At 39.5% G+C, this 26,296-nt stretch overlaps 1 long non-coding RNA gene across 2 annotated transcripts; it reads left to right on the forward strand.

Annotated features, from left to right (window-relative positions):
• Positions 1-147: 147 nt before the first annotated feature.
• On the forward strand, positions 148-7,824 carry LOC142103424 (uncharacterized). 2 transcript variants are annotated; one of them, XR_012679347.1, is made up of 3 exons: positions 148-354; positions 2,043-2,175; positions 7,565-7,824. It is a non-coding gene; the product is annotated as an uncharacterized LOC142103424 (long non-coding RNA). The 2 variants fall into 2 exon arrangements; XR_012679348.1 differs by lacking the exon at positions 7,565-7,824 and adding an exon at positions 5,819-6,118.
• The last annotated feature ends 18,472 nt before the right edge of the window (positions 7,825-26,296 follow it).

The following is a 26,296-nucleotide window of genomic DNA, read 5'->3' on the forward strand; positions in this document are numbered from 1 at the left end:
TGAATTAGTGTGTGTCAGTGTGTAGGAGAAATGCATTAGTGTGTGCCAGTGTGTATGAGACCTGCACTGCTGTGTGTCAGTATGTGTGAGACCTGAATTAGTGTGTGTCAGTGTGTAGGAGAAATGTATTAGTCTGGTTTGGACTGGCCCACCAGGGAAATCCCCGAAGGGCCCCAAGGCCAGATGGATCCGCTCCTCCACTATGGTTGATGGACAACGGGACCAGTCATCCTGTTGTTTTTCCGCCACAGATTGTAATGATTTGGATTCTCCCCTCCTGTCCTCTTCTAGTGATCTCATCACGTCTCGGCTCATCACACACCAGCGCACATGTGCAGTGCAGGATGAATGATGGTAAGTGTAAATAGAGAGAGGGCCAGATGAAAAACTTCTGGCTTCATCACACTATAGAGATACGGCTTCTACAAATGCATTAAAGTTTTGCAAGAGGGGACTTTCTTGTTCCATGTGACTTTGTGACAGGGGCTCATCTTTAGGATAAGAGATATTGCTACATGCTACAATATGGCACTAGTCATGTCCTCTGTGGGCTGGCCAACTAGTCACACACTCAGGTGGCTGGCCACACCCCTCTGGTGGGCCCCTAGCATTGCATCCCCCCGGTGGGCCCTTCATGTCCCAGTCCAACACTGTGTGCATGTGGCCTGTTTCATCCACTGATCACCAGAAAGTAATTATATTATTATGTACATGTGGCCTGTTTCATCCACTGATCACCAGCAAGTAATTATAGTATTATGTACATGTGGCCTGTTTCATCCACTGATCACCAGCAAGTAATTATAGTATTATGTACATGTGGCCTGTTTCATCCACTGAGCGTTGGCAAGTAATTTTATTACTTTTTAATAGCACAAAACATGGGACAGTGATGTCTTTATATGAACATTATGGCCATTTATAATGTTTGGTTTTTGCATTACATACATGTCCATATTGTTGCCTTTGGTGTGTCATTTAATGTTTCCTATATGCCAGTTACTTTTTCTGACATTACTAAGTTTATTGTCCAAAACAAATGGAGGGGGGGGGGGGGGGGTTTGGAGACAATTTTTTTTTTTTCACTTGGATTTTGAAACATAATCCAATATATTGGTGCAATGGGATTATCTATATTGGGGCACTAATCATCATCATCATCATCATCATCATCATCATTTATTTATCTAGCTGACAAGACTGATTGCCCTATGATATATGTGGGATTGTGAATATTTGGTTGTTATCTGCTCATCAGTATATGATAGTCCGTATTGGGTTTTCCAATCTGGTTCTGTGTTAGGGAATTTTTGTTTAGTATTGTGGACGTTTTGCTTGCAAAATGAGTCATGTAAGAAAAATGAAATCACTACTACAAATGGTTATCAAATATAAATATACATTGTACTGGACATCTTACTTGTGTAATGTGTATGTGTGTGTGTATATATATATATATATATATATATATATATATATATATATATATATATATACAATACACACACACTTCATCATTATCATCATTTGTTTCTATTGCGCCAGCAGATTCTGTAGCGCTTTACAATTGGGCACAATACTACACATACGCACGTAAATACATTCATATGCGTATACGCTTGCAGGAGTTAATCTCCATAATATATCTAAACATTGCTTCCCCTTTATTTTTAAAGATGCAAGTTTTGAAATGATAACTAAATAAGTGCTTCAGCTGATCACGGCTTCCTATATAAATTATAAAGTAAAATGAAACATTATATCCTCTTACTTTAATTTGTCATTGAAAGATTGATAAAATCTCATCACTGCAATCTTCTTTAGATAAAAAAAAATATACACTTGATGCTAAATCAAATTACTGCTTCTATTTATTGTTTTTCCTCTTGTCTAAATTAATCAAACCAGTATTAAGATGTCACCAGCAGGGACGTCTGATTCATTTAATGCTTCAGGGCTCCTCTCCTATTCAGGAAGATTGTATTCTGTGTTCAAAGGAGAATTCTGTACTGGTGATAACCCTGACCTCTTATGTCTTGCAGCTTCTCACATATGCTTTAAGTATGTGAACTGAATCAATAAACGGTAGAATAAGAAGGAAAAGGATGATGAGAAAATGAATTCCCCAGATTACGTCAATAACCTACTGTCAGTGGGTCCTTCTTTAATTCACAGGTATTTTTAGACAGACTGTGCAATATCTTATCACATTAGTACATTCTTGCGGATATTTTATAATATTCCGTAGGTCATCTCTGAGTGGGGAAGTGCATTGAAATTGTCCCTGACCTGTTATGTTTTATCGAACTGTGGCTGTTCTAGCAGCGATCTTTGGAAAGCACAGAAAGTAACATACACCCGTCCTCGTTAGAAAACATCATTGCAGTCCAACAGGTTGATTTTATTATTAAATGGAGATTCTGTCCCTCTCTGCAATATTGGTACCGCATTTTTCTCCTGCAGGAGTGCCTAGGTGGTCACGTGATCACTGTGGGGATACAGGATGCCGACTTTATACTGAAGGCAGATATTATCAAGTAGTCAGAAGCTATTCAAAATAGCTAACATCTGCCCCTATAGTGGATGGTTGTTAAGGGGTGGATCACATGGATAGTCAAAGTATACAGACCTAGCCATTAAGTGGTTGGTCTGAAATAACGAATCACATAAGGTCCAATGAATTAGCTTAGGCTGATAACCACACACACACATATTTGTTTTTATTGCATTGTGAGGACTCATGTCTAGAACATGACACATGGGGATACACCTTTCCTAATTCCCTGTCAACAGGACAATCATATGGGTATGTCTAGGACAGTGTTGGCTAACCTGTGACACAACACCTGGAGCATTCGACAAGGCTCAATATCTTTTGCAAGCCATACCCGACCTTCAGTGCCAGCGAGGGTGTCTTAAATGTACCCGTTTCCTAGTCATAGCCAGCTACCAGCTTTACCGTGTCTACTACATTCAGTAAGTTCAATTTGGATTGTAAAGTTTTCCACCCTCTCCAAATATGTAGCTCTTCTGGCCTGTAATAGTAGCCTGCCCATTTCTCTAAGCTTCTGATGGATGTACTCGTGCCTGCCAACATCTGAACCTACTTGGTTGAAGAGATGCTGCCCCATCTGCATGATGCACCTGTAATTTTTAACTGTGAGTAAGATTTCATCTGGTGTCATGTCGCTCATGGGCTTTCAAAAGCCCACACTGATTTCAGGTGGAACAGGCTAAGCAAAGGCTCGCAGAGACAGGTTTGGGTTTGTTGTCACTTTGGTTTTGCTTACACCCAGTGTTTTTTTTGTCATAGAACTCACCGGAACTGAGTTCCGGCACCTTTTTTCAACGGATTTTCCAAGTTTTAAAAGTAACTTTTGAACATTTGATGTTTGGTCCACATGGACTTGAATCGCCCTGTTGAGCGTAGCAGGTCGGCGGCAAAATCATTAAAACGGTGCATGCAGGCTGCTTGTGTGTCCAGTCCGATGCATGCGTACATCGTCCGCGCTGGATGTGATGGCACTGCTCAGCTTGTGATTGGTCATGTGGCAGCGTGCTGAGAGCTTACTGCGGGCGGTGGTCATTATGTTTCGTTGCACAACTGACGTGTGTGGGTGTGTGTACGGTGATTGACTACATGATGTGAAATCCGGCACCTTTTTTCTTGCAAAAAAAGCACTGCTTACACCTCTTCATGTGTCACCACAAGTATTTTCTTGCAAATAAGCCTTGGCCGGCTGCAAAGTGCATGAAGCCTGTGGCATCCATCTCTTTGTATGGAAGTTAGCATTTTATCAGAATACCACGTCCTGTCCTTATCGCCTCAGCATTGTTTGAATGTTACCTTTGTTCCGAAGATGTGCCAGTTGCATGCACCTTTTTTCAAGTGCTTGGGGAATTTCATGACCAAGGCTGCTTCATTCTCATTACGACGGACATGCTCCATATGCCTGGCTATTTTTGAGAGGGACTTCTCACACTACAGGCAGTACTGCTTTTTGTTATATGCCCGCTCCAGGGCGAAGTGAAAGACAGGGAGCCCAAGCCTCCAGCAAACCTAACTGTGTTTACTGTACATAATTAAGACAAAAAAATGCTAAACTGACTTTAGTATAATAAAGTAGTAAAAGGAAACGGCATCATTTCCAAACTGGTGTTCAGTTAAACAGTTACAGATTTGATTGACATGTTTCTGGATGTATGTGATTTTGACCTGCAATCGCATGGTAGCAAGCTTCCTTCAGCCAACATAGTCTTAAAAATGGCACACTAGACCTAGGGCATCATTTTAGAGATATGGGGTTAGGGCCCAGGGTACCAGGGTCTAATGATGCTTTTGCTGCATAATCTGTGATACCCCTGCCAGTATTCCAGGGCAGGTGGGGGCGGAGCCAAGGAGATGAATATTAAATAAATTGATTTGTGTAATGTGAGAATTACATTATTATTTAGTTCATTGGAAAATTAATCACAATGGTATGTGAGCTTGGTGCGTAATAGCAAAGATGTTTTAAGAAAAACAAATAATACAGAACAAACAACATTCTATGTGCAATTTCTATATGTTTTGTCTATATGCAATTTGTAAGTATCTGATATTAAAAAAAAGCATATTCTTATTGGAACAGGCTAGGAATACTTTAAACCTTTAACTAAGGACGAATCTAGTTTACTATGTGTTAAAAACAGAAAGAAAAGTAATCCTCTCCAGTTACAGACAAGGGGGGTCTCCTTTCTTTTTAATACTAGTGTACAATTATTCTCTTTTTTTATCTCTAGCTCACAAGATCCGCTGAGGGATTGCTCCTCCCACCTGTCACATGGTGCCAGCACCCGCATTTATCTTCACTGTAGATTGACGCCAGTTACCCTGCTTACTTTTCAAAGTACTTCTGAGTTTTAGACTGAGGCATCTACTTAAATTAAAGCTTAATGAGGGAGCAGATTGTGACTTGTGCGATCACTCAGTGGAACCTTAGCTAGCACTAGACCCAATATAGGATCCTAGAGATTCCCTAATGGAGCTACAGCTTGGTGGCGGGCAGCACGGTGGCTCACTTGTTAGCACTTCTGCCTTACAGCACTAGGGTCATGAGTTTGATTCCCAACCATGACCTTATCTGTGTGGAGTTTGTATGTTCTTCCTGTGTTTGCTCAGGTTTCCTCCAGGTGCTCCGGTTTCCTCCCACACTCCAAAAACATACCAGTAGGTTAATTGGCTGCTATCAAATTGACCTTAGTCTCTCTCGGTCTGTGTATGTTAAGAAATTTGGACTGTAAGTTCCAATGGGGCAAATACTGATGTGACTGAGTTCTCTATACAGCGCTGCGGAATTAGAGGCGCTACATAAATAGCTGATGATGATGACAGATGTCAGTCCATTTATTGCTCTGGGCCCCGGGTGGTCAGCCAATCCTCCCCCAAAGAGCCTGTCACAGAGTCACAAAAGGCAGATATTTGGCAGACTGATATCTTTTCTTTTTTTTTTTTTTTTTAAAGAAAATACATACATAAGTTATATAATGGAATGTTAACTGTTAACAATACTATAATGTTTATTTTCTATAACAAAAGCTACAAGTCACAAATTCTGAAGCTGTTTGTTTTTTAAGGACAAGTAGCTCCTCTGTAACTTCTAATATCCTCATCTTTCCTTCCTGTTCACAGTATTATCCCATCTATTATTAATTAATTATGGGTGAACAGAAACATCTATTTAGGATTGGAATTGACCCACAGTCATTTTCTAAATATCCTTGTTGCCAATCTATTTGTATTTTTTTCAGTAAATGACACTAAAACCTTTGTCTTCAGATGAACTTGCAAAAACTTCGCCAAGCAGACAAATGCGCCAGGGACCCTATTCAAAATAAACTAATTATGACTACTTTGAAAACTACTGCTTCCTAAGGATCAATTCGGGATACGCACATCTATGTGGTAAAATGAGTACGCAATGTACTTGGGAGCCACACAGCGATACTGTTGCTTGCTGTCAAGACAAGTATACGTCTAAATTAGATATTGCTCTCCTTGTCATATATTTGTCTCATTGCCAATCACAAACCTTATCATTTCTGCATCTGCATCTTGAATAAACGCTGCCATGGAAACAATTACAATGCCTTAATTGATATACGTGAAGTCGTGTTGCTCAGATGTAACACAAGCGTAATATCTGCAAATTAAAAATGAAAAATCCTGACAGCAGATTACTATAAAAAAAGATTGTGTACGGTGCTTGCACAGAAAAAAAAGAAAAAAGATTATTTTATTTTTTTATTTTTTTAACTTTATGTGGGCAGTTAGAAACAGGGACCCTTATAAAACAAGCCTGATATTTACTCCCACGTCTAGAATATATAATTACAAGCAGAAACTTTCCTTGGCTACAGCCTCATACTCAACAAAAATATTTGGTATGAAAGGCTATTAGGATGAAGCACATCGGTTAGTATAAAAAGAAACATGTAGAGGCTGCAATAACTTTTCTTCTTAATTCATAGATATTTTGATACATAGGATTGATGTATAACACGTAGAGAATAATAATTTTTGCAAATATTCAGATTCACCAAGAAGATAAGAAATAATAGTGATGAATTTAGGTAGTGTTATTCTAACAATGCATTTTAATATTAGGATAACAGGGGCGCACACAGGATTTTTAAGGGGGGTCCCGTCCCCCCTCTACCCCAAAAAATAATAAAATAATATATAAATTATAGAGAGAGCTGATGCGCATGCGCAGCAGCTCCGTTTCGGCAGCACTGTACTATACAGCAGGCGTGGCGCTGTCAAAGAAGCATCCGCGGCGGTGCTGTATACAATACAATACAATTCTATACAATACAGCACCGCCGCGGACGCTTCTTTGACAGCGCCGCGGCTGCTGTATAGTACAGTGCCGTATGTAGGGGCACTTCGTTAGCGGACGGGAGGGGTTTCTGGAGACCAAGAAACAGCCCCTGCGTGCGCCCCTGGATAAGGCTAGGCTGGCTAGGAAAGATCGTATGCTAAGGTGGGCTAAGGTATTGGTATAAGAGGCAGCTGTCTTGGGCACAGGTAAGGTTGGTACGCAAATCCATCTACCAACACAATGCCTTTTGATTTTCTTTCATGGAGAATCAGTAGAAGTATACTTGCCAACTCTCCTGGAATGTCCGGGAGACTCACGAAATTTGGGTCTGTCCCTCGGACTCCTGGGAGAGCAGTAAAATTCTCCTGATTCCCAGCAGCTCAGCAAATTAAACGGAAGAGGCAGGGCTTAGTGGCGCCGCGTACACGTCATTGTGGCCCCACCCCCTATTTTTATTGGTTGAACCAGTGATGACAGCTTTGGGGGCGGGGCTAATTGAGTGATATTTTTTTTGGGAGCTCCGCCCCACACACCCACCTGCCTCCCGGGACACAAGTTGCTAATGTTGGCAACTATGAGTAGAAGTATGTTTTTAAAAGATATTATTTTCGTGGTGGTTTGGACAAATTTGTGATTTGCTCCAAGTTTCTTGAATCACAGTTTTCCTCGTTCTCTGTCCTTTATCTCTTGTTTTTATACAGGTCTGCAAAACTAGGCACAGACAACATTTGGTAAGGGATTCCCTCGATCCACCCAACTTCTCCCATTGGCCAGTGCAAATGCTCCTATCTTCTTCCACAAACCCATGCACTCTGGCAGAAAACTAGGCGCAACAAAGGCAAATTTGCCCCCGTCCTCTGCAGTTTTGTGCATTGTAAATGTCATCCTATGTGGTTAAGTTGCTGCATCTCAGGAGGGTTCTGCTGAAAAATGTACCAATTATGGCAAATCAAAGTTGAATCTGCAGTTTAATATCTTAGTATCTAGTCGTATCTAGTTTCAACTTTCAATATTTCTTTGTTCCAGTAATGGTTTGGTATAGTAAATGTTTTACATTGTGTGTTTATTGTTCTTATGAATCTTGCATATGGTGTGTTTGTGTTAACTTTAGAGGTTATTCACAATAGTTCGATTTTTGGGGGGTAGCTGGTTGCAACTTTTGGTTACAATTCCGCCAGCAGCATTGAACACTCCTTCAGACAATACACTTCAACATGGGCAGGAAAAAGTTTCACTGGAACATTTGGTTAATTCTGGATGACAGTCACGCTGCTTCTGACAATTTTCCAGCAGATCACAATCAGGTAGAAATATAACAGGGCGATTCAGGTATGCTTCCATCATTTTCTGTCCGTAAGTTGTAGAATTGGGTGAGTCATCAACTTTATTTTAATAAATCTTCATAATTGCTATCAACATACATATAAAATAGGTATTCCCTTTCCCTGGGAGGGAATTTTGGTGTCAGTTTGCTGAATTGCCACTGTGGTTTTTGTGAGCACACTGACACTATCTTTCTCAAACATATCTCCCTTTCTTGCTTTATAGATGACTGAAGACTTTGGGGTATATTTACTAAACTTTGGGTTTAAAAAAGTGGAGATGATGCCTATAGCAACCAATCAGATTATATCTGTCATTTATTTAGTACATTCTGCAAAATAACAGCTAGAATCTGATTGGTTGTTATAGGCAACATCCCCATTTTTTTTCAAATCTGCAGTTTAGTAAATATAAACCTTTGAGTATGTGCAAGCATTCGCTCCCTTCCAACAAATGCACAGATTGAGTTCCTATTGTATTATATTTTGCCTTTGTATTATTATGCCTAGATAGAAAACAGCGCTAATAACAAGTACAGAAATTGTGTTTAGCAGCGGTCAGTGTGTTGTAGTGTAAATGTAAAATGATTAAGAAAATAGGGGAAACATAAATTAGGCAAGCAATACGGTAGTACTGGAGAGGAAGATGCACTAATGCGCTTGGCTGTGGTGTTATGGTTTGGTAAGTGTGTTTGTTATCAACACAGGGTCCTCCACCTATAGAATGCAGAAGGATAACAGAGGGCAGGAATTGGCACCAAGTAGCATAAATGCCAAGGTTGTTTATATTAAAGAAAGAGTATTGAGCTTAGCAAGAGTTAGCTTAGCATTAAGAGGTTAGTAATTATCAGCCAATCAGTTCTAGGGCTTAGGGAAGGCTTATAAGGGCGGTAAGTGGCAGTTGGCTTTCTCTTACGTTCTAGAAAGTTCCCCATCTTGCTTGTTGCTCTGCTTTCTCTTCCTGAAAGGTCCAATTGGCAGTAAACAGTCCAGTCAGCGGCCATAATGACACATTCAAGTGTCGTGCAGGGCACTCTCCTCTAACAGGGATGGACAATTATTTAGACTACCCCTTGGGGGAGTTATGGGGCACCGTTTGGTCAGGCGGGCCTCAGCTAATGAGCCAAAATGGGGTAGAGTTGGGCTCCACCGCCTAGAAGTGTCCCAATATTTAGTTCAAAGTTTACGATTTATGGATATGGCTGATCGATGATTGATGTTGCTTCTAAATTCCCACCATTTCAATTAAATTTAATCTTTCAATAAAATTTGTGACCTTGCATTCGCCAAACAAGTGTCTTTTGTCTTTATTTTATAGTGGTAAGGCAACTCTTGGTAAGTTAAATAATGTTCATCATCATCATCATCACCATTTATTTATATAGCGCCACTGATTCCGCAGCGCTGTACAGAGAACTCATTCACATCAGTCCCTGCCCCATTGGGGCTTACAGTCTAAATTGCCTAACATACACACACAGACAGAGAGAGAGATAAACTAGGGTAAATTTTTGATAGCAGCCAATTACCCTACCAGTATGTTTTTGGAGTGTGGGAGGAAACCGGAGCACCCGGAGGAAACCCACGCAAACACAAGGAGAACATACAAACTCCACACAGATGAGGCCATGGTCGGGAATTGAACTCATGACCCCAGTGCTGTGAGGCAGAAGTGCTAACCACTTAGCCACCGTGCTGCCCTATGTTAAATGTTAAATTAAAAGTATCATTATAAACTGCTAGGCGGTTTATAATGACACTTAGCCATTCATCACTGTCATGCTTTGTGTGTGTTGCCTCAATGTCCTGTTTGTAGAGAGCTGTATTGGTATCGCACAGGAATTGGAGGGTCTGTTTGGTTGAAGGAGAGAAGTTAAAAAGTGCACGACAGGAACATGTATAAGGGCTGTGGAAAACTGTTAGAATTAGGCAAGGTAAAATAAACAGCATTCTAATGGGAGGTACAATCAATAAACCAAGGTATAGAGGGAGGGTGACGAATGTTGTAGGGAGTAGAGTGTAGATAGTGGCGCTATGATTATAAGTAACTATGCTCATAAATTCAGAACTGGTTTGAAATGTTACTGAATTTCACTGGTTTAATGGCCATGAACCTGTTCACATGTTCACAGCACAATTACCAAGAAACCTGAATCAAATTTGTTGTTCGAAATGTGAAGCTCACTCTCACCATTCGCACTTCACACTCACTATTTGTAGTTCGAGGTTCATCATTCATGGTTGGCATTGTCTAATCTTTTTAAAACATTTTTTTATTTTTAAGTACTATTTAAATAATATTTTTAAGTAATAAAAATGTGTTTTAACACTTTTAAAACTGAACTGCGAACACTACTATGTTCTAAGTTCTGCGTTTAGCAATTGTAATTAAAAACCAGGCTTAAACATATTAAAACCAGCTCGAGCATGATTAAAGCTGTTCAAGTTTCTTGAATTCAGCTCTATTTTTTTTTTTTTTAAATTTGAGAAGTTCCAGAGAATTTTGGAAACAATATGTGGCCGGTTGGAGTACTTCTAGTAACATGTTAGAGGAATATAGGTTGCTATCCCCTTAGATTGTACGCTCCTCTGAGCAGGGCCATCTCTCCTCCTGTTTCCACCACTTCTAACTCTGCTCTCCAGTTATTTAGCCCTCCTCCTCGAGGGTCCTCCACCCCACGTCCACTCTCGCTCCCTCCTCCCCCCCTGGGGGTCTCCCTGTCTTCTGCGCCCTCCTTCTTGGGCCCCGTCATTTGTGGATCTTCCCTCCCCCTTCCCCGCCCTCTCTAGCTGTGCATTGAGCTTATTGAGTTACTGTGCTTACTGTTTACTGTACTGTGCTGTCTCCCATTGTATTGTAATTTGTTTGTCCCTGTACGGCGCTACAGACACCTTGTGGCGCCTTATAAATAAAAATTAATAATAATTATTAATAATAGGAGCAATTCAGTAATTTTGTCTTGGGTGCCCCATAAATCTGGACTTGGGGCCTGGTTAATTAAGGAACTTAGGGAAGAATTTGAGTAAGTTTTCTTACTTAAGATTTCTGGACAAAACCATATTACAGTATTTAACTTATGTGCAAAATAATAATTTCTAATTTGAAAACCCTTGCATTGTAACATGGTTTTGTCCAGAAAACTTAAGTAAGAAAACTTACTCAAATTCTTACCTAAGTTCCTTAATGAATCAGGCCCTTGTTGTTGTTGAATGTGTTTTACTTACATTGACAGTTATCCATTAAACCTCAGAATACTTCCAAACTGATTTGTGTCCCAAGTGGGTGTGGCATGTTAAGTGACTAAAATGATTGTGCAAAAGATTGACAATTAGCGTGATAACACACCCTCAACATAACTTATTAATACAAAACTACCTTTTGATGTTGTTTTACTTTTCTAATGAGCATAATGCCTCTTAAAAATCTATAAAAACACTTTTAAAAAATATTTATGTTTCTTTTTCTTCCACAGAAATCGTCATCTTATGTTTTCTGGTGGTGAAACCAGAATGTAGAAAAAGTTTGTTTAGTTATCTATTTTTATAAATGCAATAAATAGTTTATTAAGATAAAAAATATAGAATAAATTAATAAAAAGTTAATTTGCATAATATATTTCAAAATGCTGTTTAGCTGTATTTGCGTTGTAAGGGTAAAACTACATTGAAGCTGATGAGTAGAGAACAATATGCTCAGTGCGGAAAAGGGGTCATCATTGAATAGTTTTTCATACTCTGTAATAAATAAAGTAGCACTTCAAATATGTATTGAATTATCACATATTCTCTTGTTTCTATGTTAAATTGGGGTTTTGGCTATCGTACTTACTTTCCTTGAAATCCAATAGGAATTTCAAGTCTCGCTCCACTAACAAAGATGTAAACGACATTATTTAATGTTATACAGACGACCAGAAAATCTTTAGATTACTTTTTCGCAATTCAACATTGGTGTTATTGGATCTGGTTGATATATGCCCCAGGAATGTTTTCCAATAAGGGAAACATGTTAGGTTACATGCAGAACCACACTTGTTATCACCTGATCAAGAACATCTGCAACTGAATGTATTATAAAGTTACAACAACTTGATGTCAGACGTTGCCAGCAGTATGGTATTGGATGAATATCTAAAGACCACACAAAGACACAGTAGAGTTTAGTCATTACAGACGAGCATTGCAGGAAGTGTTTGAACACAGCCAGCTTCCCTTAACATAAGATAATACAAGTTCTTTATTAAAACAGACTATTTATATTTGACAAGCAGGCAGTGACCTTTACTATGTCTTTTTTCTATTACAAATAAAATATAATAATATTTTTAATAAGTTGAGTAAAATGAAACAAAACTTAAGGTTGTAAGACAGTACTGAAAGCATTTGCTAACCACCCCCTGTACATTAAATATTGCTATTTATTTTATGCCGTCTGTGGGGGCTTTGTTCAGTTATTATTTATCTGCCTGGGGATTCATTTTACTTTGGCAATTTTAGCTTCTCTTGAGGCCCCTTGGGCACGATGCAATCCAGTTGTTTGTAGAATCGCTGGTAAGATCATTAAGGGGTTTCTTCATTTCTGATCTCCGCTTGATTTGTGAAGTTATGGGAACATTTGTAAATACATTATATGGACAAAAGTATTCGGATGCTTGACCATTATACCAACAGGGGCTGTAATGACACTGTATTCAAATACATACACTTTAATATGGAGTTAGTCCTCCTTTTGCAGCAATAACAGCTTCCACTCTTCTTGGAAGGCTTTCCACAAGATGTTGGAGTGTTTCTGTGGGAATTTGTGTCCATTCTTTCTGTAGAGCACTTTTGAGGTCAGGCACTGATGTTGGACGAGAAGGCCTGGCTCGTAATCTCCGTTCCAGTTAATCGCAAAGGTGTTGGATGGGGTTGAGGTCAGGGCTCTCTGTGGGCCAGTCAAGTTCTTCCACACAGAACTCATCAAACCATGTCTTTGTAGTCCTTGTTTTGTGCACTGGGGCACAGTCATGTTGGAATAGAAAAGAGCCTTCTCCAAACTGTTTCCACAAAGTTGGAAGCATAGCATTGTCCAAAATGACTTGGTATGCTGAAGCATCAAGATTGTCCTTCACTGGCGATAAAGAGCCTAGCCCAAACCCTGAAGAACAACCCAATACCATTATCCCTCCTCCACTAAACTTCACAGTTGGCATAATGCTGTAAGGCAGGTAATGTTCTCCCGGGATCCGCCAAACACAGATGCGCCCATCTGACTGTCAAACAGAGAAGCGTGATTTATCACTCCACAGAACACTTTTTCACATATTCACTGTCCAGTGTCGGTGTACTTTATACCACTCCATCTGACGCTTGGCATTGGTCTTTCTGATGTGAGGCTTGCATGCAGCTGCTCGGCCATGGAAACCCATTCCATTAGGCTTCTGCCACACAGTTTTTGTGCTTACAATAATGCCAGTGGAAGTTCGGAACTCTTCAGCTATGGAATCAGCAGAGCGTTGGGGAAGTTTACACACCATGCGCCTTAGCAATCGTTGACCCCGCTCTGTGATTTTACATGGCCTTCCACTTCGTGGCTGAGCTGCTGTTGTTCCTAAACACTTCCACTTTCTAATAATATCACTTACAGTTGACCGTGGAATATCCCGCAGGAATGAAATTTCACAAACCATCTTATTGCAAAGGTGGCATCCTATCACAGTGCCAACCCTGAAGTCACTGAGCTCTTCAGAACTACCCAATTTGTATCATAAATAGTTGCAAATGGAGACTGCATGGCTAGGTGCTTGATTTTATACTCCTCTGACAACGGGTCTTATTGAAACACCTCAATTCAATAATTAACAGGTGTGGCCAAATACTTTTGTCCATGTAGTGTATATTTGTGGTTGTTAAGGTAAATTCTTAAAACCTATTATGTGTTTTACTTTTAGTCATCCATTAGCTGCTGTTTTTTCAAAAATGAAACAGCAGATGCATAAAGAAGAACAGTATGTTTACAAACCACATTATTACCCCTCTACTAGAACATGTGAAATTACAGTCTAACAGTAGTTGATTTCTCAGTAGTGCTAGACACACACAGGCGATCTAGAGAGCTCAACAATCAGGATCACTCTCCAAGTTGTTCACTGTCGTAGGTGGCCAAATTTAATGAGATCTCGCTGTTCAGTGCTTGAACCAAGCAGTTAGGTGACTTCCAGCATCACTAGGCTCCGCTCAGTAGATTATTATTATTATTATTATTATCGTTTATTTGTTAGGTGCCACAAGGTATCCGCAGCGCCGTACATGGTACAAACAGTAGACTATACAGGGTAAAACAATACAGAACAGTAAACACAAAGTACCAGAACTTCAGAAACTCCAGGCAGGCAAATACTGTAAAGACGGAGCGGAAGAACAGGTCTGGAGACAGGAGGGGAGAGGGGCCCTGCTCATACGAGCTTACATCCTAAGGGAGGGTAGACAAAATCAGGCACAAGAGGGAGCCAGTGAAGCAAGGGGAAGAGAAAAAGGAGCCAGTGAGAAACAGAAGAGGTGAAAGGTTAGGTGGATGGTAGGTAGGCCTTAAGGAACAGGTGAGTTTTAAGTGCCCGCTTGAAGGAGCACAGATTGGGTGATAGACGGATGGAGCGAGGGAGGTCGTTCCAGTGAAGGGGGGCAGCTGTAGATGAATACACACAGGGACCAACATACCCTATAAAAAGTTCAATAACATCATTATCGGACATCGTGGTAATTTTAATAATAGCGCAATAGCGAGCCAATTGCTGGATATTGCCTGTGATATTGTCACGTGTGTGGCTAACATTCTATGTAATCAAACATTACAGAAGATTCAACAAAATCTTCAAGTACTTATCAAGGATTCTACAGTTTGGAAAAGAAGAATAAAGGTAAAAAAATTACACGTTAATGAAATTTGTACATAGTCGAGCCTCTAAGAAACTTTTTCTCCTTCCACAAGGATCTTCGCTGCGCTATACACAAAAGCAAATAAGCTGTAGAATAGATATTATAAGGCTGATTCACGGTCTCGACAGCAAATAGCAGTGTGCTGAAGATGATAGTGCGGATTGCAGCACAATTCAAGTGGTTAACAAGTGGGAAAGATAATTTAGTTGGATTATGCTGTGGTTTCTCTTGACTTTATACCGTAGATTGATTTTCGTGTCACTGAATGAAGTAATATTCACACAGGGTACTGTTCTAATCCTAGCTCGGTAGATTGTGAAATAAATCTTTTTCAATGTTTAATACATGGATCAAAATACATGGAAATTGAAGCATTGTGTTGAGATGTCTGTTTTATGAAGAGGTCGGCGATTATTCTACTAGTTCTGGTCTACTGTGATTTATAGGGAATGTGTTTCCAAATATTAAGACTGTTCTACCAGCCTAGCAAATCAGACCTTTACTTAGTAATTGTATTCCCTTTTTAATAGGATGACAAACACATTCATGCTAATGCAGTCAGTCATTAAAGGTTATTTATAAAAACAAAAATACATACACCTCCCACTGTGGTTATGCCGACTGCGCCTGTGATTTGTACAGATACGCTAATTTTTATGGGGAAACCCATGGATTTGCTGGCCAAGTTGGCAGTGTAGGGGTTCATCATTTTCTCACGGGAGGATCTGGTTCCATCAGGAGTGTTTGAAAGCATCTAGGGCCATTAAGGATCTTAAGTTAAGAAACTTCTTATTTAAGTCTCCTGGACAAAACCATGTTACAATGCAAGGGGTGAAAATTAGTATTCTGTTTTGCACATAAGTTAAATACTGACTGTTTATTCATGTAGCACACAAATATCAACTTTAAATTTCAGTGTACAACTAAGCTATCAAGTATTTGTGTGCTACATGAAAAAACAGTCAGTATTTAACTTATGTGCAAAACAGAATCCTAATTTGCACCCCTTGCATTGTAACATGGTTTTGTTCATGAGTCTTAAATAAGAAGTTTCTCAAGTTAAGATCCTTAATGAATCAGGCCCCTGGTTCTCACAACTAGGTGCATTCAACACTCCCTATCTGCCCATCAGAAAAAAGCTCTTACGCAAAAGCAAGATCTTTGTTTTGTGTGACTAGATTATTTTAATGAGATCCAAGGTGTCGAGAAGGCGCCTTTAGGGAAAGAGCGTTTCGGTCAGTGCAATAAAAACTTTCATATGCAAAAAAATGGCTGGCAAATGTGGGTGGACAATTAAACGCATTTAAGCAAGCAATAATGCTCTAGATGCCTGCATGTTTTCCACTTCTCTAATGTACTGTTACTGAGGGTTTATTATTTTGTTAATATTTATTAAAAGTTACAAATCTGCACTAAAACCATAGCAACCAATCAGCAGTTAGCATTTAAATGCATGGTGCAATTTAGGCAATGACAGCAAATGTTATTAAATAGCTGATACTGTGCACTTCAAGCAATATATCTGTATGAGAAGTAGGCACATTATTTCTCGCCAGTAGTTGTGGAACTATAAGTACCAGCATGCCTCACTAACCAATATATCTAAATTTCCTGACTCTTTATACTCCATTTCAGCAGAGATTTTTTTTTTTTAAATCTCTTAAAAGAGAACGATACTCTGTTATTAAGTTGGGTATCATTTCTGTTATGCTGTAAGGTATAAGAATATATAGGTTGCCGTGCAACCATTGTTTCCGTTCTCTGTAGATTTGCTGTTATATATAAGTAGTGTGACATGGTCTTACCTTTGTCAGAGTTACTGAATATGAATATTTGTTCTGTAGCAGTAATGACAACATTTCCACATAGATTAGTTATAACAATGAAAAATGACACCAGCTTTCGGCATAAGTAGAAGAGGTTAGGTTAGGAAAACCTTGGGGGAAGAAGAAGGGTTAGGACAATTGTGGAAACAGGTCAGTACTGTAGGTGAGGATTAAATGGATGAAAAGAGGGAGAGATAAAGTGATAATGAAAGATCCTAAAAAGTGGCTTGAGAGGAAAGAAAAATTATGTGAACAAAAAGTTCAGCCAATGCTCTATATCTATCCAGAGACCAGCCTGACATCACCTTTCTTTCACCCTGTCATGCTGTGTGATTTAATTCCCTTATGTCTGCCCTGAGTACATTGCACATGACCAGTGATAATGGGCTCAACATAATGTGTATTTAAACACTCTCCTTCAACAATAGGAGCATAAAGAATACTCCTTTCACACTGCCAGACCGGCAATATCCCAGGTATATGAACCCGGGATATTGCCGGGTGACAGAGCCTCTCACCCCTGCAAATTCCCGGGTCGGCCGGGTTCACACTGAACCCGGGCAAACCCGAATCTGCAAAAAAAAAAGAGTAAAAAAATTTTAATAAAAAATGTCCCTTATTATTGGTATTTTCTCCAGGCTGACTGTCTGACAGGTACATGAAGAATTTACGTCATTCCTAATGGTCAGGTTGAAAATTATGCTTTAAAAGCAGCAATAGACGGACCCTACGTCTGGATTACATTATACAGGCGACGCCTGTTGCCGCTTTAAAAGCATAATTTTCAGCATGGCCATTAGGAATGATGTCATTTCTTCATGTACCTGCCGGACAGTCAGCGTGGAGAAAATACTAATTGTTAATGGACATTTTTTTAAAAAATTTTTTTTTATTATAATTGCATTTTTTAAAAACTTTTTTACACTTGTCGGTGAGACCTGGGTTGAAAAACCAGGATCTCACCATTCACACTGGAGGCTACCCAGGTCAGACCCCGCAATAACCCTCCAAAAGCCCCGGGTTTATTTCCTGGGTCATCAGACCCAGGAATTAGACCTGGACCCATTCACACTGTGCCTCATCACGGGTCATTGGGGCTTGCCCTGGCAAAAACCTGGGTTTTTGAGGCAGTGTGAATGGGATATGAATGACTTCAGTATGCCAGGCAAGAGAACTGGTATTAGCCAGGAAGGGCTATTCCTATCATGAGTCAAGAATCTCATCTCAGTTGTCAGAATTGTAAAGGTGACAGAGGCAAAGTTCTCACCTCACCTTCTGGCCCACAATCCCTCTCCCTTCCCTATCTGTTGTCTCAAATTCTCTGCTCCTAATATGGTCAGGAACAGTATTAAACAGTAATAATTGTGCGCTTACTCCTGCAGAGATGGCAGGAGGACTGTCCTGGTGATTGTCCATGGTAACAGAAGAAGTACAAGGAATGAAAGTGTATTCCTCACCTGTACCTCCTCTACCCCTTTCAGTCACTAGCGCACTGCTTATATAGTCACCGAAGGACTAGTGCACACTCATACATCATCACTTAGACTTTATTCCATCAATAGTTTTATGAGCGGCTCTGGAATGTAGGTTCCGGGGAAAGGGGGGGGGGCATTTGTTGGTGGACGGTGAAGGTGGCAGGTTCAGGGTGAAAGCAGTGCAGGGGCAGCTTAGGCAGCATAGGGGGCAGGAATGCAGTTTTAAACAGGTGACCAATTTTTAAGATTATGGACACTGTCAAGGAGAATAAAATTCAGCGGGTAAAATATGTGCCTGTCCGTCGATATCGTAAGATTGGATACTTTGCTCAATGAATGCAGGCAGAAGGCAAGCAAGCTGTGCAGACAACACAAAGGATATTAAAGGATATTCAGAGACACTTATAGAGTATTAAAAAAGACGACAGCTTTAGAAGTAGTGGCAAAAAGTAAATACAAATTGTTCTCTATTCACATTCTGTACCTACAGCTATATTATTTTTGAAAGTTGCAAGATAGCATTTCAGATTTGATCCACTAGTATATTAGATGTAGTGGTTTTATAAGTATCCATCCCACCACTATGTCACTATAACGTAACTAATGCTTGAAGTTTTCTGACCTAGCCCAATAAAAACTGCTTATGGGTTTAGTATCTAGAACCGAATTGATGTTTGTGCAAAATGAAACCTGAAAAATATATTGAGGTTTCAATTAGAACATTGTTAGACCTACACTAAAATGAGGTAGACTTATCAAATTAACCAGTAGCCCATAGCACTTGTGTACTCTTCTTGGGCAATATGGTGGCACTTTTGCATGGTGTTTGGCATTGCTGGCTCACAGTGCCAGGGCCATGGATCTGATTCCACCCTGGGCACTATCTGTGGGTAATTTGTCTATTGTCGGCTTGGGTTTCCTGGTGATATTTCAGTCCTACAGTCTAACAACATACTGGTAGGTTAATTGGCTTAGGATAAACCTGACCTTAATTTGAGAATTTAGGACCTGATTCATTAAGGATCTTAACTCAAGAAACTTCTTATTTCAGTCTCCTGGACAAAACCATGTTACAATTCAAGGGGTGCAAATTAGTATTCTGTTTTGCACATAAGTTAAATACTGACTGTTTTTTTAAATGTCAGTGTACAAATAAGCTATCAAGTATTTGTGTGCTACATGAAAAAAACAGTCAGTATTTAACTTAGGTGCAAAACAGAATACTAATTTGCACCCCTTGCATTGTAACATGGTTTTGTCCAAGAGACCGAAATAAGAAGTTTCTTAAGTTAAGATTCTTAATGAATCAGGCCCTTAGACTGTAAGCTCCACTGGGTCAGGGACTAATGTCAATGATTAAACAATCTCTGTAAATAGCTGCATAAATGATGTTATACTAATAAGAGATAATACTAGAGACCAATTCCTTCTCACCCCTTTGTCTGTTTTATCCAGTATGTTTATTTCTGTGTTTGTCCCCAATTGAAAAGCGCTACAGAATTTGCTGGCTCTATATAAATAAATGTTGACGATGTTGACGTATTCCCTTTGGTTAGTTTTTCCAAACTTTTGACATAGGGATATATATTGATGTAGTTAATTAAATCCCTATTTTCTTTCCACTTTATTATATAATCTCTACCCTTCTGCAATCATCTGCAGCATTGCACCCTGTACTATTATGCTCAATAAGCTCAGAGAAACAATTTTCCTGAGACCATTCTCTGTGGCAGACCTCATGCGTCAGTATGTGTTCTGTAAAAGTCATTTACATTGCACTACATGTTCCCATAAAAAAAGATATTTTCTCTTTATGAATCATGTAGAGAATCTACGATATGACTCACAGATAAAAAAAAACAAAAAACACTGCACCTAGAATACAATGGTGACCTTGTAGGTGTAATTATATTTATATATTTTAGATGCCAAGAACTGACATGCAGTTTTGTCAAAACCTTTATTAAAATCAGGAGTTTGTGCAAAAGGTCTCTTGTGACAATATGAGTCTAAATCGGTATTGACTGGCCCAGGAATTCAGGAAGATTTGAATATTCATTTTTCAAGACATCAATTTAACATTTTCTGTTCCGCCATTGCACTGCTGTCTTCTGCATTGTGTAACCATCTTCATTAGCGATGCTCTGATTTCCTTTATCAAGTAGCTGGTCTTATTTTTGAATTCAGATTCATTTTGAAATACAATAATGTCAACAGACTCTTTATTAATATTTTGCTTGATAAAGTATTAGATCTTCTATTTCTTCCTGTTATCCTACGATTTTCCTTTTATTTGTCACTTAAATTCTTTAACTCAGACTTTCCTAGAATAAAAAGTCTGATAAAGATTTGTTTTAAATCTTCCAGTGCTGACAATGCTGAGGTAGTTTAAAAGGTTATTAAGGACCTATAAAATGTTTTGGTTATGTCTTGTAGAAGTTTCTGGGCCTATTCGCTAAGGAAAGTAAAGCAAGAAAATTAGTAATTTTGTATCTTGGAAAAACCATGTTGCGTAGGAGGGGGAGGTAAATTTAAAATATGAGTACAGATTTAAAGTTGGGATAGAGCATGTGGCGTACCAAAACGCGTGGGGCATACCCAAGCTAGCAACAAACAGCAAAGGCTTAGTTGTTCTAACACTATTAATAGAGAGACAGTATGTAATAGCCCTGGGTTCCTACTGCTACTCCTGCCCATTGAGTACCAGCGCAATAAGTGTAAAAAAAAATAAAAAAATTATTGTGTCATGCCAGTGCAGGTCTAGTGTTACAATTGCCTTAAAAAAAACATCAAACAGACACCTAACTTAAGCTTTTATTAAATAAAAAAAAATCACCAAAATAATCTTACAATCCAAGATCTGCCATATTCTAAAGGGAATAGATGTAATCCAAAAAGGTTAAAAAACAAACAAAACAGAAGCAATTTCTCACGGAGCTGAGCCAGTTACAGAACAGCCATCTGGGAAGGGAGTCCTGAAGCTAGTGGCTATGTTTTAATCATCAGCTATTTATATTGCGCCAGTAATTCTGCAGCACTGTACAGAAAACTCACATCAGACCCTGCCCCAATGGAGCTCAATACAGTCTAAATTCCCTAACTTACACAGAGAGAGAGAGAGAGAGAGAGAGAGCGAAAGAGACTAGGGCCAGTTTGAGAGCAACCAATTAACTAGTATGTTTTTGGAGGGTAGGAGGAAACAAGAGCAACCGGAGGAAACCCACGCAGAGACAGGGAGAACATACAAACTCATACAGATAAGGGCAGGCTCGGGAATTGAACTCATGACCCCAGTGCTGTGCGGCAGAAGTGCTAACCACTAAGCCACTATGTCGATTGAGATAGTCAATCAGTAGGCCATTGCTGGTTTTAATTGGCAGAAGCTGTGAGATTCTTATAAAGATTGAGTCTGTCATAAATACTTGGCACTTAGCCTGGGGATAAGAGGTTATGCTGACCTGAGTGAGATATTGTGGTGAAAATACTGTGGGTTAAAGGTTGATATTTGTTTGCCAAAGTGTCTGTTTTTTGAGCTGAACACAAGGTCCACTCACTGTTAGAGACTTGTTTGTTTAGCAAAAGCTGGACAGTCAAGGATTTTGATTTGCTTATCCCCTGTCTAGCAAAATCTACACCTATTTACTGCCATCACTATATAATAGAACTAGCTGTGGACTACTTAAACCTTACTGATGGTCTCTGCCTCTGTGACAGCTGCCAGGTCCCTCAACTAGCCCAGTAGCTGGTGATCCCATTTGGCTTATTTCTTTACAATATATAAATATACCTGCTATAAAGTATGAGGGTCTTCAGTCAATATACTGACTGGTGCCTGCTTAAGTCTGCAACGGTATTGGAATATCTTTTATGACTCAAGATGATCCATGGTTAACAAAACAGATAGGGTAATTCAGGCGTTTGGCTCCATTATTCTCCAAATTAGGAAAATAATATGGTTTTAATGAATATTACAATTCACATCACACAGATTTCACATGTGTAATAGGCTTGGTAGAGGTCAAGTTAAAATAATTCATCTGTAATTGTAGCATATATAAATGTACAGTGCATATACAGAGATACCGAGTGAAAATATAAAAATACAACTTGGATTATGAATTGAAGTGTATGTAATGTACTGTTCTTCTGGACAATAAATCACCTGGTATATCATCATGTGCTAGGAAAAAATGCTACGAGTTATTAAGGAGAGTAAAGCATAAAAAAAGGAGTCAGGTGCCGCCCCGCGATCTCTCTCCGGAACGGCCGCCTCTGCTTCCCCAGCAAACAGACGCGTCACTTCCGCTTCTGGCCACCCGGGGATTGCTAGTGCGTCCTGTTGCTAGGCAACGGGACGCGATGCGCCGATGATCTGGCGCTATTATGACAGCGCTGCTTCTCATTGGCCCCCTGTTATATTTAAACGCTTCCTGGCCCTCCTACCAGTGCCAGAGTATCAGGTCTTCCTGCCTCCAGCGTTTTCTAGTGTATTACCAGTTTTCCTGCATTGTTCCTGACCTTCCTCGTTTGCCTGTGACCCTTCTGACCCGGACCGTTTGACCACTTCTATTTGGATCTCCCCTTGTACTGTGCTTCCTGAACGATACCGACCCGGCTTGTCTCACCACTCTTCTGGATATCCTTGTGTACTTATTTCTACCTGAAACGTTACCAACCCGGCCTGTCTGACATCTCTTGTATCTTGCTATTCGACTAGTGGGAGGACCGCGACCTGCGTGTCCCTGCAGCGGAGTCCATACTGCCTTGCGGGGGTTCCTAGTAAATACCAGGGGCACGTTAGACTCCGCACCTTCCTCTGAGTGGCACCAACAATAGCAGGTACGCAATATAGTTGTGACAACTTTGCACCAGGGCAAAATCATGTTGCATTGGAGGGGGCAGTAAATTTAAAATGTGGGGACAGACTTATAGTTGGCGTAGGGCATGTCCTAGATCAACTTTAAATTTCAGTGTAAAAATAAAGTTATCAAGTATTTGTGCGCTAGATGAAAAAATAGCCAGTATTTTCCTAACGTGCCAAATAATAAAGTAATATGCACCCCTTGCATTGTAACATGGTTTGTGCCAGAGAACATTTACTCCTTTTTTTGCCTTAATTTCCTTAATGACCCTACAGGCCCTACAAGTTTACCTATTTGCATAGTTAGCGAGGTGTAGTAGACAAATGTTCATTAAATTTAACATTTTCCAAATTCTCATTATGTTGTTCTAGTTGAAGTTAAAACAATTAGCCTTCCTAAATTCTGATACCTGTAATGTTAGTTTCCCTGGATCAATCGGCACAATAATGGCAATAATAGCATCTATTATCTATAGCTACCTACCATTCCTTAATAAAGAGATTCAAACAGTTTTTAAATCCAATGAATAAATCTGATATTACCACCTCTCTTGGTAGGGAAGTTATAGTTTGACCCCATGATTTTGATGGGGGAAATGACCATTCTTTCTGTCGCAGTAGATGTCCTCTTGTCACCTGTAAAGTTCTGGACCTAAAAATTGTCACATTTTTGTCTTGACTTTAGATATACTTGTTGAATTGACCCTGCCCACCCTATACAAACAATAAAGATTTGCAGCCTCCTGATCATGCGGTTTGTCAAAATGAATTATGAAGTTACTTCTATGAAAGGTTAATTGTAGGAGTTGTCAAGATGTAAAGAACTGTCAAGTAGTTTGAATAAACACAGGTCTAAGGTAAAAAGGACTATAGACTATAGAGAGGTTAGTAACCCAATAATCTAATTTAATTTAAATGAATTAGTACAAATGGTAAACTGCTCTGCAAAAGAGCAACAAGTTTGTAGATCAATATGTCTGTGTAAGAATTTACATTTAATTTTTCCACTTTATAAATATGTAACAAACAACATGGCTGTTTTGTAGTGGAATAGTGCTACCGTACTCCATCTTCCTTACCTATACTATGTTGCCCTCTACCTTTCCCTAAATTAATGCTCTTGCCAAGCACCAAGCTGCCTGGACTTTTAGTAACTACCTTTGTGAGAAGTATTCCACTGAGAGCAATGGATGGATGACAAGAAGACTGGAGGGAACATATGGAACGTTGAGTGAAGTCAGTGATCACTGTTGTATTAATGTTTGAAATATACCATGTGATGTCATTAGTGATGTCATTAGTCATGTGATTTTGTGAAAGATTTCATTATAAAGTCACTGGAAGTGGGGACAGCTATGGTCGCATACAACCATAGACAGTTTTGTTAGTGCTGTATTTAATTAAAGAGGGAAATCCTGTAAAATCTTGGTTGAATCGAGTTTGGCTGTGGCACATGTCATTTTGCAGAGGTGCAGAACTCGGGTATGCAATCTTCAATTTCCGCTTTTGCTTTCCCATTCTGCAATGTATTAGTATATTCACATTTCATGTAGTTTGTAGTCTGTGAACTGAGCCAGGATGATGATAGTCAGCTCATTCTGCTGTGTGGCTTAGTTGAGGTAGGTCTGGAACTACTTATAAGCCAAGTGCCATCTGGGAAACATGCGGAATCATGCGCAGAACAGTTTTGAAAACTGCATTCATTTCTAGGTAGAAATTTACGTGTGTTGGCAACATAGAGCCAGGTGGGGCTGTGCAGAACCTCTGCAAAGTCATTCAGATATTTTATTAACCCCGGTTCCAAACCACATCTGAATAGTGCCTGAAAATCTACAAAACTATGCTTAGATACAGAAGAAAATCCCCCAGCACACTGCTGTGAACCAGTAAAAGAACTGATATTCTACACACACATTTGCAAATGTGTGAAAACCACCCATCCCGTCAACATGCTTCTTCTAATAGGGTGGTCCTAATGCTATTGGGTTATATTCACGTGTTTTTAAATTGAGAGCTAACATACCAAGAGATGCCCAAGAACCTCCAATTGGCAATAAAGAAACAGCGCTCCCCATCAACTGTTGATACCAAACATGCCTTTCAACCAACAACACAGAAATGGAAGTTGCACAATTAATCCATAGGTTCACAACGGGAGCTTGAAAGGGTGGAGCTATCCAGAAAGGTACAAATACACTAAAAGGATAATAGTGTTTCTGGGGGATCTGCTAGGTGACAAATTCAGATGTCTGTGCTTATTACTATCATTTAAAATTAGGGATGTGCACCGGCAACTTTTGGTGTCTCGTGTTTTGTGTTTTGGATTCGGATTTGCTTGAGGTTTTAGGTTCGGATTTGTCTCGCAAAACACCTGCCAAAAGGTTTTGGTTTGGATTTAAGGTTTTGGATTCGGATTTTTTTTGAAAAAAGCATAAAAAGTTCAAAAATCAAGTTTTTGGGCTTATTTTCACTCCTACGCTATTATTAACCTCAATAACATTCAATAACAAGCATTTCCACTAATTTACAGTGTATTCTGAAACACCTAACAATATTATTATTAGTCCAAAACGTTGCAACGAGGTATCTTTCTGGACTGCGTAGTGGAGTGGTCCCCACAATATAATAAGAAAACCATCAACTGGTCTTAATTACACCAAAAATTGTACCTGGACTGCGTAGAGGAGTGGTCACCACAATATAATAAGAAAACCATCAACTGGTCTTAATTACACCAAAAATTGTATCTGGACTGCGTAGAGGAGTGGTCACCACAATATAATTTAAAAACCCTCAAATGGTCTGAATCCCACCAAAAATTGTACCTGGACTGCGTAGAGGAGTGGTCCCTACAATATAATTAAAAAACCCTCCACGGGTCTGAATTCCAAATAAAAAGTTTCTTGACTGCGTAGTGGGGTGGCCCCGGTACACAACTTTTTACCGGGGCCACAATATAATTAAAAAACCCTCCACGGGTCTGAATTCCACCAAAAAAGTTTATGGACTGCATAGTGTGGTGTTCCCCACAATA

The sequence above is a fragment of the Mixophyes fleayi genome, chromosome 10, assembly GCF_038048845.1.
Source record: "Mixophyes fleayi isolate aMixFle1 chromosome 10, aMixFle1.hap1, whole genome shotgun sequence".
NCBI classification, from domain to species: domain Eukaryota; kingdom Metazoa; phylum Chordata; class Amphibia; order Anura; family Limnodynastidae; genus Mixophyes; species Mixophyes fleayi.